The sequence below is a fragment of the Corvus brachyrhynchos genome, unplaced genomic scaffold, assembly GCF_000691975.1.
Source record: "Corvus brachyrhynchos isolate BGI_N302 unplaced genomic scaffold, ASM69197v1 scaffold331, whole genome shotgun sequence".
Lineage (NCBI taxonomy): Eukaryota > Metazoa > Chordata > Aves > Passeriformes > Corvidae > Corvus > Corvus brachyrhynchos.
In genome coordinates, this window is record NW_008237229.1 from 3728772 (window position 1) to 3742204 (window position 13433).

General features: G+C 35.3%; 1 protein-coding gene across 5 annotated transcripts in view; it reads right to left on the reverse strand.

Moving 5' to 3' along the window:
* Nucleotides 1–13433, reverse strand: part of CDH19 (cadherin 19) — a 117204-nt gene that overhangs the window by 59985 nt on the left and 43786 nt on the right. The window contains exon 1 of one of the 5 annotated variants that reach the window (XM_017729482.1): nt 8749–8915. The exons of 3 other annotated variants lie outside the window; for them this stretch is intronic. The gene's annotated coding sequence lies outside the window, so the exon portion shown is untranslated. Of the gene's footprint in view, nt 1–8748; nt 8916–13433 lie in introns of those variants that run through there. One more of the 5 variants, XM_017729480.1, reaches the window with a different exon arrangement.

Consider the following 13433-nt stretch of genomic DNA (forward strand, 5'->3'; position numbering starts at 1 on the left):
TTAACACACCATTAACATCACTGGTGGACTGCTTCTGTACATACAGGTTGTGGCCCTTAAATGACCACAACCAACTCCAATTTATGTTTGCAAACTAAGCAACTTATGTGATTTGATGAAATGTTATAAATGCTATCACACTGCTTATCTTTTATATATATGTAGCATTTTTTTTAATGGTAAATGGTGGTAAACTATTCTTATATGTTGATAGCTAACTCGTTGGGTTGTCCTGAAGACCTAAAAAAATTGCTTTTGAGGTATGCCCTCTAAAAATCTTCAAGTCCTTGTGTCTCCAGTGCCAGATACTTGAATTAATATTTTTTTAATGCAGAAAATTGTTTCAATGGTATTTTATGACCATTGTTTATAAATATCTTGGTGTTTAAAAATAAAAGTTGTGGGTTTTGTATGTAGTTTAGCATCTTAGTTTTTCAAAACTTGTTTTCTTCAATTTCATTTCCTCTCTTGAGAGAGGGATGTGAGAATATAAAAACTTGATTTTTTATTTTTAACTTAGTTTTCACTAATTGTGAAGTAATTTCAAACCAATCTTTAACTAACTCTTAAGCTCATGAAGCAATGCCACGCAAGACAGAGCAGGCTGTGACTGATAACCCCCCTGGGGTTTGTCAGCAGCGCAGCTGTGGGCTGAGTGCCTAAGCTTGGTGGTGTGACTGGCTGCAGGGCTGGGCTGGCTCAGCATCCCGGTTATTCCCTGTTATCTCCTTCCCCCAGCTCTGGGAGGCAGCAGGCCACCGGCAGGTGCTGAGGCTGTCACCCATGGTTCAGCCTCGCATCAAGCAATCGATGTGTCTGATGGGCAAATACCTTGCAGTGTCTTTTACACAGATGAACTTGCTGCCACTTGACAGAGTTCCAACCTTTTACACCTATTAAGGAAGGAAACAATAATGCTGTCCTCTTCTCTCCAGGGTTTTCTATATGCTGCCCCTGACTGTGTCCTAAATGAATCAAGAAATCAATTTACAGCCTCTCAGCCTCGGTTAAATCAAACTTATTCACAGTTTCTGCTGAGTAAAAAACATCCAATGCTTCTCCTCAGTACCCACTGTCATTTTAACAAGATCTGTCAGAGCTTTGGCCAAAGCTACACTGTCCAAAGTGTTTAATTTTGCTTCATTTCTCCTCTTTTTAGCTTTCCTTGTTACCTTTTTACTATTTTATTACTTTACCTTTATTAGTATTATTTGTGTAAATTATTTCTACTCCTAGAATCATTGTCTGCTAAATACAGCTGCTAAATGAGGTATAAAATTAATTTTATCACCAGAAAAACAGAACATAATATGGAATAAAGTTCTTTTATTGAAAAATAGAGACTGTGAGATGAAATATTACAGTGTTTATTGTGAACTTACAGATATTATAGGCCTGGTAATAACGTAAGAGCTTATCTAGTATTTTTCTTGCAAGTGAATGTTTACTCTTTATGGCATAGATAACATTTTTGCTTTTAATAGTACAGAGCCTGAGGCTCCCATGTTTTCTTGAGATGACATTTATTAATTTAAGCACCTGAAAGTTAAAGATCTAGTATAATGTCCTATGCAGCCTCCCTAAATAGTCAATGGAAAGAGAAAGTATCTGTGCTTTACAGCATTGTAAGAAAGGTAAGTAGCCTATGGAGTCTAAAACACCATCTTTCTGTTCAGTGAGAATCCTGTCAATTAACCTAAGGTAATAAGTTACTTAAAGACATTTACAGGCAGGTCACATGTTCCTCTATTAGAAATTTTTTCATTTCAGTTAGCGAAAGATGATTCCAGTAAAGGAAATTAGACAAGGACAAAGATGTTTCACAGATTAATTCATTTAAAACAATCTTTAAAATTCTTAACAAGCATGCTATTTATCTTCTTGGTACAAACTACTTTGAATTACAATATAAGCCCTTTTTTTTTAAACAGTTTATTTCTAGATTGAACAAAAGGAATGATGTTATCCAAAAGAGTTGACATTTTGTCCTTTGTTCCAGTATATTATTAAAAAAAAGACAAAAAACTTCAGAAAACTTTTTCTCACACATTTTTAATCCCTACTTAATACAGCTGATTGCCAGAATGCTTTTTCTCCATGTGATTATTAAGATTTATGATCAATATGATCACAATATCATAGTATTTTGGTATCATACTAACATATATAAATCCTAACCACTATGCCATGTAGAAAGGAAAAAAAACCCTTTCTTTTGGATATGCACATACATCAAAGCAAAATGAAATTTTATTACCTCCCTTTATAGTTTTCTGTGATTTTGTCACACACGCATTAAAATTCATTTTTCATGCATTAGAGGAAAATACGATTTCAGTCTTTTACTGACATTAATTCATTCTCCAATAGGTTCTGCTATATCAGCCTGTAGGATCACCTTATTTCCCTGGTTTAGGTATAGTGAACATTCTCCAACATAGCCAGACAAAAAAAAAAGAAAGCCTACAGGCAACAATTATGAATTCTTAGAAATCTAAAGTTGCTGCCAGTGAAAGGCCACTGAAATTGTTCCAAACAGAGTTTATCTTCAGATATCCTACTGAAATACTGTACTTTTTACTCTCTCTGACATATATGATTAGTAATACTCAGGAATACACTCTATCATTTTTATGATGCAACAGTTTTGCTGTGCTGTCTAGTTTTCATTTGAAACAAAATGGGCTGAATCAGATTGTAGCAGCTCAGACTTAAGCAGTATGTCTCCACTTGGAAATCAGCTATTATTCTGAAGAGGCTATCTATCAGAAGAAAAAAAAAAAAAAAAAAAGGAAAAAAAAAAAAAAAAAAAAAAAAAGAAAAGAAAAGAAAAGAAAAGAAAAGAAAAGAAAAGAATAAACAGGCAAACTACACAACAAAAACCCAGCAGAGGAAAAAGCAAAAATCCATAATTTATGGCAACTTAACAGTTATTCACATCTGTGAATTATTCACTTTTGCAGTTTGTATAATAAAGATGGCAAATGTGAATATAAATTTATATTTCAGAGTTTCTTTGAATGTTTCATGCATGCAACAATACCATGCTTGTAGACACTACATTTGGGAGTAAGTTCTTGCTTTAAATTTTCTTCTCCTTTGAGAGAATCATTTTATTTTGGGGAAATAAGCACTATTATCTATTGAAACTAACTTCTTTTTTTAAAATATGTAATTATTTGGGGGGGTTAGGTTAATAATTCTTAGGTTTGCTCTGTAAGGGCTTGCTGTAATAGAAATCTTTTTTTTTTGTTGGTACTGGGTTGCTAAGAGACCTCAGTGACTTGTCTGGGTCCTTCAGATGGTAGTGGTGGAACTAACTAGCTCTGCCCATCAAACGGGGATGCTTCATGATCCAGTCTTGGGTTGTCACCTGAGGGTGGCTCAGGCTCCCACTGTAAGCAGTTTACGGTACTGCTGAGCAGGAGCTGGCAGCAGAGGAGGAAAGCTCTGAAAATCCCAATCACAGCCACAGTCGTGGGCTGGTGCAGAGTGCTGAGTATTTGAATGGGGAATTCCAGTCAGATATCCACCTGTGAACCAGTAGTGGATGGGGCTGGGGTTGCTCAGAGAGGTGCATGGGGGAGGGACCACACAGTATGTGAGGAGAGAAACTCTTTGTGTGTGGAAGGACTCTTAAGAGGGAGTCAGAGAGACCCATCCAATGCTGTGCACCATGTGGTGGAGACTGCTCTATCGACCTGCCTGAACTTCTTCCTGGAGGGTACCATCACTGCCACTGCCACAGGCTGCAGTAACTTAGGTAACTTAGCCATTCAGGTAACTTAGCCCATTTATTCTCCACGCTGTCAAATTGACTTTAAGCTGTGACAGTCTTTGAGTCTAGGCTCTGTTTTCCTGTAATCTTTAAGTGGAAAAAAAATTTTCATAATATGCTCGCTTAACAAAATAGCTGAGATAAAGAATTGAGTAGAAGAAAATTATATGTGAGGCACCAGAAAATGAGTCTAATTTTGTAACATTTGCACACTCCTGAAAGAGTGCATATGAAAAGCTGAGCAATCATCACAGTTTATCTCTATATGACATTTACAAATGCTATTTATACATTTTCTGGGTCAGTCTTTTATGAAAATATCCATGTATGCCAGCTATCTAATGACCTGGCATTTGAAACCAATTCAATTTATATGTTAAATTTGATGTTAGGGGAAAACCAATACACTTACCACATTTTCGTTCTGTAAATCTAGTTGTCGTCTTAATTTGTCTGGAAACATCTTTTTATTTTCCAGGGGTATCTCATGGGATATAAAGTAGCATAAATCATTCTAGCTCATCTACCACTGGGAATTACTGTTAAGGGTAAATTTTGGCCTAGTCAATATATATCACAGTGGTACATAAAAACAGCACCAGCAATGCCCTTAATTTTCTCCAACAACTATCTGCCTCATACAGAGAAAGACAGAGTAAGAAATCAGCTCTACGAAGTTGAACTGGGCAGTAATTGAAAGGAGCACTGTTTTCTAATTTGAGAGGAAAGATGGAAGGTTTATAGTTTGCTTAATGCTGGCACACGCCCTCCTTTCTGTTCTATCCCTGAAGTTTTCTGCAGGCTCCGTTGGATGCTGAAGAGCCTGGGAAGGATATCATGAGTGTGAAAAATTGTCATGGCTCATGGACCCTTGGACAATGATCTCTTTTTGTGTTTTTCACCTAAAGTATGAAATAGAAGGAATTCACTCCAGTTAGAGAAAAAAAATCTCATTTCATATTGCTTCAAATGTCATGGATAAGTCAAAAGGGAAAGCAAATTTAGGACTGCTCCTAACTTTTGTTTGTTTCCATCTTCTCAAGAATACATGACAATGTATCAAGGCACTAGGGAGCTTCTCAATCAGTTTGCATGTAGGTGTTGATGCCAACATGTAACACAGAGCATGGGTTTGTGTAACAGCATGTGTGCTGTATGTCCATTTTCAGTAAATGTCTAAAAAAGATGCAGAAAATATTTAGAGTATTTTGGATTATATAAATTCTTACAAGCTGCTGTGTTATGATTTTGTTTATGAAGTTTGTTGGCAGATTTCTTGAAATCTTCAGAGTGCTTCAAATCATCCAGAAATCACAGATTAATGATTTAACAAGGAGTCACATCTGTTTTGGTTTTGTATCTTGTGTTTAGTATTACCCAGAAAGTGGGCATGATTCCTAGGAAGTGAGCTCTGTTCACTTGTGACAGCATCCAGTGAACCACAATCTCTTTGCAAAGCAAGATCAGATACAGATCTTTGTTCCCTCTCCTAATAAATTCTGCTTGGGACGTATAGATACCATTTAACAATTTAAATTTTTAAAGAGATGTTAAATAACAGCTTTCTTTGCAAAGATTTTTGATCCTCTTTTTTTTCTCTAAGCAGTTTTGACAGATTGCATTATCCCACCTCAGCTTGTGAATCACAGGAGCTTGATATTTCCCACATACTCTAGATATCCTATTCACCATTCTGAAAAGGTTTTCTACAGGGAAAGGAGTGTGTAACCACAGTGTCTTTACGATTTGACAAGCATTGTCTCTTTAAATCCCTTTTAATTTTTGTAATCTTTCTAGTTAATGAAAACACATCATTTTGACTACACCATCTGAATGCTAACAGTGAAAAACCTCAAACCTTCTTTATGCTGCATGACAAGGAGGGCAGAGCATTTGAAATATTTGAAATAATTTCTATTATTGCTTAATATACTTGGAAACCCAGTCTTAAACAGAAAATTTATAAGCAAAATAAAACTTCAAGAACTTTAATTTTCTCTTTTATTTAGCACTGTCTAAAAGATCTGTAAAATACTGAGAAATTTTGCAGCCATATTTTATACTGATTAGGTTTTAATCACGTTAAAGACTTAACAATAGTATTCAGTCACACTTAATTCTGTTATTCTTTTGTTACTTATATTTTATCATTTACTCTACTCAGATGTGTTTTGACTTCCAGTGTGTCAAAATTATGTGTAAAAAGTAAAATGCTAAATGACATCTTACACTTCCTCTAATGTTTAGTTAACAATTTTGCAACTGCTGTCACTTCCTAGTTATAAAAATATATATATGCAGTGTCAATGCAAAAAAGAGTTTGCCCTCCACAAATTTAAAATTGCATCAGAACATATGTGTTAGAATTCTCCCTCAAGATAATCTTAGCAATCCTCAGGTATTGTATTTTTAGTTCCAGTACTGTATTTGCAAATACAAAATCTTTTACTGAGGTTTTACTTTCTTTTTTTTCTGCTTTTATCCTAATTAAATATCCCTTTTTCCTTAATTATGTTGTCTCAGAAGGAGTTTGCTTTAATAGTTAGGTCAGTGGCCTGAGAATGAAAGATTCTAATTTAATACCACCTTCCATCGGCAAGGTCTTCGCTATGTTTGTTTCCCTAATAGAAAGCCTGGGAGAAATGTTCTTTTGCAAACATCGTTAACAGTTACATCTTGTTAGTAGCAGCAACTGCAATTTCTTTTGTGCTGCAGGCAATGCACATGCAGAGAAGAGACCTTGATGTCTGTACCCAAAGCAGAATTATGTTCCCAGGTCTGTCCCATGTGGTCTTCATCCACACCAAGTTCCTCTCTAATGGATGTGTACTTTGTCTGCTTAGCAGGATCTGGAATGAATCCAGGATAACCAGGATAGCTGAGGCTACCATAGACATTCTCTGGCCCTTTGATTCATCCATTTTCAGAAACAAATATTTTGTTGGATAAAAAAATCAAAGGACAGATAAGAAAGACGTGTTACACCTCACTCCCTTTAGCATCGAAGGGGTTGGAACATAGTTGAAATAGGAAAAGGTTTAGGAACTGTGGTGGAACTTATCTCTACTGCCTGTGATAGAAATCAAAACTTTCTATGACTTACAAAGTGAAAGGAAGACAATGGTTTTCACCTGAAAAGGATCTAATAATTTAATTCAGTATTATCTATTGTATTGTTAGATCTGTTGGCACAATTACTTTATAAATTAAACTGATTTAAGAAATAGCCAAATCTTTCTGATTAAACTAAACAAGAAGATCCCAAGTATATTTTTAGAGAACATGGTGCAAAGAATACACAATGGAAATTTCACCCAAAAGAATTATAAAGTATCAAAGCAAATAAACCAAAGAGTAATGATGAAAAGCAACAATAGCTTAAACCATAAACATCATTAAAATATGCCTGTATAGCATATCATATATTGTTTTCATATATCGTTTTAAAATTCTGCTGATATTGTCTGAAAATTACTTCATATCAGTAATTGGAAAAGCTTCTGACACATGAAAGAAGTATATTGACTTCATTTTTAAGATATTATACATTTTTCGGTTTTGAATGTAAAGTGTGCATTATAATTTCATAAATTACCTTTTACTTTTACCTAGGTAAAAGTAGTTACATTTTGCTTCTAAAAATGTGTGGCTTTCCATAGTAGATTTGTGTCTTTGTTCTTTAATTTTAAGCTACTTCTCTTAGAGTATTTTGCGAGCAAGGCCCTCTTTCATCCTCTCTCCATTACCTAAAAATAATTCCAAGAATGGATTTTCGTTGTCTAGCTCTTTCACTGATGCATTTTTTATTCTGTAAAAATGCAGAAAGTCTGAACTCCCGTCACAGCCCTATATTCATTTTATGTAAGTGCTTGGTTCAACACTTCCAACAGAAAAATGCTGAACATTGAAATGTATTGTTATAACTCCTAAAACTGAGTCCACAGATCAATTTTTGCACCTTAGTGCAAATTTATCCAGGTATAAAATAAAAGTAGTTTATCTGGAGTGCTTTTGCAACCACAACTGATTCTAAATAACAATCTATTAAAAAATAATGTTATAAGCCAAAAGCTGGGTAATTCCCACCAGTTTCATAGCAAAATATTTTGTAGAAATGAGCAAAATGACAGACACTCAGTATTTTAATACCAAATCAGCAGCTATTAAATATCTCTGGGCTATATTCTACTGGTTGTTTCTTGGCTACAGTCTATTTGAAGAGTCTGAGCTATAAAAATAAATTGTAGCTACCTCCAGTAGAAGCATTACAAAAGAAACATGCAATGCAAATATTTTGCCAGTGTATGTACCACACAGTTCTTTGAAAATCTCATTTATTAACAAATTGCTGTTCAACACTCGAGATCTGACAAAAGTAGAGGCACACATTTTCTGTGGTCTGACAGACTTTGCAGTTGCTAGGTGGGGGATTATAAAGAGAAATGGGAACAGAAATGTCAGTGAAATTAAGGAAAAAAATATATTATTTCTGTTACATCAGAGTAACAGAAGAGTATCAAGAAGGGAGTATTTCCCACTGTTCCTTTAAAGCAAGAGACTTTTCACGCTTCTCGATGTCACCCTCAGAAATTGTAAGCACACTTTCGTGACAGTCACTCACCTAAGTGCAGTTGAAGTAATCACAAGCACTCTGTCAGAGCTGGGGGTCTTGCAAAAATGGATTGATAATCAGCATGAAAATTTTAGTGTGCAAGTTGAACACAAAACAAGCATAGTGAGTATTTCCTCTGTTAAATCCAACTTAGAAGTTTGGAATTTCACAGATATAGAATTAGACAGAGGACTCTGAAAAAACAACAAAGGCAGATTTCTCTTTCTAGAGGTTTTGAGTGGCTTCTGGGTTTGTCTTTCCCTTTTGTGGCTTTTGCACTGGAGGCACCCAGGTAAGTGTTTTAAGTTTGATTTTAGAATACAAAAAATAAAAATAAATATAGAGAGAAATATCTTACCTGTGTAACTTCAGGGCCTTCTAGGTATAAAGGAATGGATATTACAAAAGTTGCGTGAAACATGGGATGCAGAGAAGTAAGCAGTTCTGTTTTACTTCACAGATCCTCAGAAAGCTCTAGGAGTTACAGCTTCCTGCCAGTATAAGTCACTTGTGCTTTTACTTTTGAAAACTCACAGTATGACACTGCTTACTGCATGCTATTTTGGGTGCCCTGAGTAAAACTATGAACACAGGCACTTTTGTGCAAAACATCATAAGGCCTCTCTGATGTTCATTCAGAGTTCAGAATTAAAATGCAGAAGGCTCTAGCAAGCAAAATACAAGCTGATTTTCTTCTTCCTAGTGGAAAAATAAAGTACTCCCTGGCAAGTAACCAGGGTGGTGGGAAGGTAATTCATTTTGTGTGAGAGCATTTTGCAAGTGAAAGGGATATGCCCTCTGTTTAGAGTTTAGTCAGGGAAAAAAGTGGCCAGTTTAGAGTAGTCACAAAAGTTAGTCAAAAAAGAGAGTTTCTATAGTCTGGGTTTTGCCCTCTGGTCATTTTTTTCCCCACCAAATAATTTAGTTTAAAAAATAATAAAATCTTCACTCTGAGAAAAAAACACATGCCCAAGATATTGGTTTATTTTCCTGCATATTTTTAAAGGCACTAAATAAATGCATTTTCTTTTCTTATAATTCCTTGTGAAAATTGAATTTTATCTACTAAAATATAGGGGTTTTATAGTCAAGTGAAAAATGTAATAAAAATAATACAATTTAAAATACCCCACAAAACCCCCATAAAAATATTGTGGAATAATTATGCAACAGGTTATAATTTTTCATAGAAATCAGATTTCTCTTAAGTGAATTTAGGAAATTTTGAGCAATAATTCAAATATTCATTATGCTTTTATAAAAAAATGAGGCTATTTGGTGAAGAAACAAGAACTGTGTGTTGCAGTAACACTTCAGTAATTATTATGGGAGACATATTTATGGTGGTATAATTTAGAGCCTAGTACCACATCAATTATAGCTCCAGGCCAAGAAGATATCTGAGAAGTCCTAAATGGAAAAAACCAAACATTACATTTTGTCAGACATAATATGTCCTGTTAACTATAGAACAAAAACTAAAAAAACCCTCCAAGCAACCTATCTCAAGAAAAGTTCTCTCTCCCTTTTTCTTCTTCCTCATCCAGTCTCAGAAAATTTAACAACTGTTTCTATGTGGAAATGTAAAACTTCTTGTCTGTACTTCTGTCACATATATTGTACCTTTTTTTTTTTTTTAAATAAATTACGGCCAGCTATGCAGATCTTAGTAAGATATCCAGGAATTTCATGAGCAGAGCACAAGAAATGGCAAATGAGGAAAGGTTACTCTTTAGCATGGATAATGCTGTAAACCAGCACGATTGGACCATGGTCTGCAAAGGGAACAGTTCTGGTTGATGAAGATGTGAAGTCTGGTGCCTTGGCTAATACTGAATCACTGTTTACTGTATTTACATCTAGATGTCAAGGTCAAATTAACTGCTCCCAAATAAACACAAACCCCCCTAATATCACAGGCTTTAAAACTTGAGTTGAATGGGCTTGAAGTAACACAGGAAAACTGTCCACCCATCATGTCCATCTTGACAGAGTCAGAAAGACTTGTTCTCTGTAAGAAAGTACAGTGTAAATTATCTGTGCAGCTGGATTTTTGTAAGATTATTCAGAATTACTTGTGAGTCTTTTGAGGATGATCTCATGAAAACTTCTTGAGGATTATCTCATCCTAATGACTTCAGTTTAGTCGTTTAGTAACAGTTTCTGTATCAGGCTGGAAATTAATACAATTTATCAAGTAATATACACTTTTAGCTTTAAGTAGATAGATCAGTTAAGATTTTTTTTTCTCAAATAAAAGCTTTATTACACAGCTTAAGGTTCTTTGACAATACTGTGTTCTTAATGCACATTATTTAATTATTTATGAAATTATGTATGTGAAAAACAAGCTGACATTTATTTCTGCTGCTCTTACCTCAAGCATTTTTTGCCTGTTCTAGACAAAACTTAATTTGTCTAAATCTTGACATTAGATTTGAGCAAGGGAATTAACATGAACTAAGATCACATTTTCATATCTTCTACACATTTTATCATGCTTGGGTTTTTGTTTGCTTTTTTGTTTGATTGTTTTAAGAAACAGGAATGTTTGTTGAGAGCTGCTAGTCAGTAAGAATGGTGACATCTTACTGTTGATTCATGGTCTGACATCGGCTGTGAGGTATAGCTGGTGCAAACCAGAAAAATGTGAAGGGGAGAAGGATGCTCTCCTAAGATCTGTGGAAACTGAAGAAGTGTATTTGGAATTCAGAGATATGTTACAACTTACCACCCAGAAGAACAGCTTTTTTATGAACTATGCTTCTCACTGACTTTCTACCAATAAAGAAGAGGTGACATTTCATTCACCAAGGCAGAATTAACTAGACATAGATGTAAGAAAAGGGCAAAACCATTGCTGACAGTTGGAAAACACAATATTCTCATTTACTGAGAATGCTGGATCCTGTCACAGGACGTAATCTAAGTAAGATGTGCCATGTGAAGCAAACATAAATGAACACTAGAAAGCAAAAAAAATAGAAGTTTCTTGGAAATGCTTGTTGAAGAACTGATTAGTAGAACTGACCATAACAATGGCCAGGTTTTTGACAAGGTGAAGATAGCATGGAAGGAAAGCTATAGCTATAGCTAAGCTATAGCTATAAGGAAAAAACCCCAAAACTAGTTGTATAGTCTGCCCCTTAAAAAAGAAGTCAAATAATTCACACAATTATGAGAAAAAGTTTCTCAACTCGGAAGAGAACACATTCCTAATACAGTGTTCTCATGAGATAAATAATCTCCGCTTCTCTTTGTGTAGGCACCTGTTAATGGCCAGCAGACTTTACAATATTAACATTGAAAGGAAATAATTTGGACTGCCACCTATGGAGGAAAGCTTTTACCCTGTTAGCTCTTTCCTGATCTCACAGACCATGATATTTCCCACTGAGGGGGCCCTCAGTGATATGGGAGAGTTCAGCAGAATAACTCTACTCATCCCCTGAGCAAAACCTTCCAGGAGGTTTGGAAGAGTTGAGTGAACTTTTTTTTTTCACCAAAATAAATAAATAAATGTGTTGTTATATAGGCAATGAGAAATAAAAAATCCAGTTAAACTGTTTAGAGTATTTTCTGTCTCTGTTGTAATTAAAAATAGGAATTCTATCCATCGATAATCTTGAGCTTGAATTAGGTGTTTGCTTAGAGGTAAGTGCATGATAATAAATTTGGAATTAAAATGTCTATATAATTTAAAACTTGGTTATTGATCAGCCAACTATAACAGGATATTTATTAATTTCTTTTAAAGGTAAATTTCTGTTCAAATATAGTGATATGGATATATCTGTACATGCTATCATGCTATGCACATGACTTAAAGAAAGACAGTCCTAAGAATTCGGTTGGGTAGTTATCTTTATTTCCCTTTTTTTAAGGAAAATATATTCCATTTTCCAGCAACTGAATAAAAAATAAACATGGGAAAACCCAAGAGAATTATTTGGTTTTTAAAAAATTAAAGATAATTGTAAAAAAATTTTAAAGGGGTCATTTTTCATTCAAGAAGATGCAATCTTTGACATTTGCCTTGTTGGACTGATCTCATAAGATTTCACTCTCTTGGGTTCACTCAGTGATCTGATATCAGAGCAAGTTGAATTTACTCAGTTAAGGACAGGAAGTGTTGGGGAGGAGAGGAACAGAACCCATGATTTCAAGGGGGGTGATTCTCCCATATTATGTCTGCCCAAATCATGGCTCTTGTGTTTGGAATTTGCACTTGGAATTTTCATCAGGCTAAGCAGAATTACTCCAGGCTGCGTAAATAGCCAGCACAACACTGCTGGAAGGTGAAAGTGCTGTGAAAATAAAAGGAGTCTCATTGCTCACAACAGCAGTGAAGCCATTCATAATATCTGTATCTCTGGAGACTCAATACTGAATCTGTGGGAGTTATTCTATTTGTTTTGTTTCCTTTTGTTTTGTTTTGTTATTGTTGGGATCTTTGGCATTTCTAGACAGACTTATTAATGGGGATTCTGATATGCAGTTTTTCCTAAAGCTAGTCTTACTTATAACCACTTAAGGGAGGTATAGCTTCAAGAGGAGCCAAGTGGAAATGAGACAAAAGAGAAGTGAGGCCTAGAGGGCTTCATAGGCTGAAATGCAGTAACATTCTTTTTCATTCCCGAGCAGTATCTTGTCACTATACAAAAAAAAATATATACAATGCTGAATGAAAGAATGGCTTTTTTTTAAATGCATCTTTTTTTTCCCTTCCTTTCATCTTTAATAATTTTGCAACTAGAATTCTATTTCCACTAAAATATCTTATAAGTCTGTCATAGTTTAGCAAGCATAGTCCCGGAAGGGATGTCCTTGCTAAGGGGTGCTTACAGTTTCCTCTGGGAACTGATAGAACCTATCAGCTGGCCAGTGTGAGTATGGACAATTCTCTAAGCCACTTAAAGTTGTGACCGCCTCTGTGATCCACATTTAAGAATAGGCAAACTCCCCATCCAAGCTCTCTCTCATTTCCGGCGCTGGGACAGGTGGCTGCGGGCCCCGCGTGGGGGCCAGCGGGGCCCGCCACCG